The sequence below is a fragment of the Alosa sapidissima genome, chromosome 18 (genome assembly GCF_018492685.1).
Source record: "Alosa sapidissima isolate fAloSap1 chromosome 18, fAloSap1.pri, whole genome shotgun sequence".
Classification (NCBI taxonomy): Eukaryota; Metazoa; Chordata; class Actinopteri; order Clupeiformes; family Clupeidae; genus Alosa; species Alosa sapidissima.
This window is the reverse complement of record NC_055974.1, coordinates 28,538,716-28,539,899: the sequence shown is the minus strand read 5'-3', so window position 1 is coordinate 28,539,899 and position 1,184 is coordinate 28,538,716.

Here is a 1,184-nt window from a genome sequence, read left to right as displayed (position 1 = left end):
GGCTTTGTCAATCAACATAGAATAGGTGAAGCACAAGTTCAACAGCAAACAGGACTTTTCAGCACATATCAAACCACGTAGGCTAGCCCAATGAATGCAAATAGACAAAACACTCACATCAAAGCAGGGTGACTTCTTCAGATTTGCGAGTGCTGTCAAATCGATACGGTTTGCTCATATAGTCTAGTGGTGTGGTGGTGAAGTGTCATGCTGCGTTCAAGAGCGTAGTGTAGGTCTACGTCCCGTAGTAGCCTATATTTTAATTTAACGTCTTTAATGGTAAGAGATCGCACAGGGATGGATAATAAGCGGTTGTTTAAGATTAAATTACAATGCCAGACATCTTCAGATATGAGAGACCCCCTAAGATTTTTGACTTTGTTGCTTTCATGGGAGCCAGTCCTCATTCTAAGGGAGTCTAACTGGGTGTGTGTGTTCATGTGATCAATGTGTTCAATGTCTATATGTGTTTGAATGAATACTGCGGTGTGTGTCTTTGTGTGTGTGTGTGTGTGTGTGTGTGTGTGTAAAAGTGACTGCTTTTTCCTGCCTATAGTGTGTATGTGTGTGTGTGTGTGTGTGTGTGTGTGTGTGTAAAAGTGACTGCTTTTTCATGCCTATAGTGTGTATGTGTGTGTGTGTGTGTGTGTGTGTGTGTGTGTGTGTGTGCAGGCTCGGACTGGTAATCTGTACAACCGGTGGGCCGGTCCACATGTGGGCCGGTGAGCTCCGGGATTTTTAAAAAAAAGTTATTTAGCCTATTTGCGGCCCGTCATGTAGGCCTAGGCCTAGCCTATAAATGCAGTTGCATCCATTTGGCTTGGGGGGTGACAGGTCAATCATTTTGGCCTCTTCATGACAGGTCCAGTGTGTGTTACGATCGCGCCCCCCTGCCCCACCCCTCAAGTGGATTTGTCCAAGCAGCCGCTAGTTCGAGTGCATGGTAGCCTGGGCTGTATAAGTGCCCTCCGGTGGCTGGTGTTCACATTATCACAGTTTGACCGTAAACAGCAATCAGAGGTCTAGTTTTATTCCATAAATATATTGTTTTTATAGACGTTAGTTGCACGCGCTACCAAGAGCTTCCATTTACTGCACCATAGGCTACTACTAAACTACGGGTAGCCTACAATTTTCGCACAACTTGGTGGAAGGTTAAAGAAAACCCATTCATTTTTGGAGCT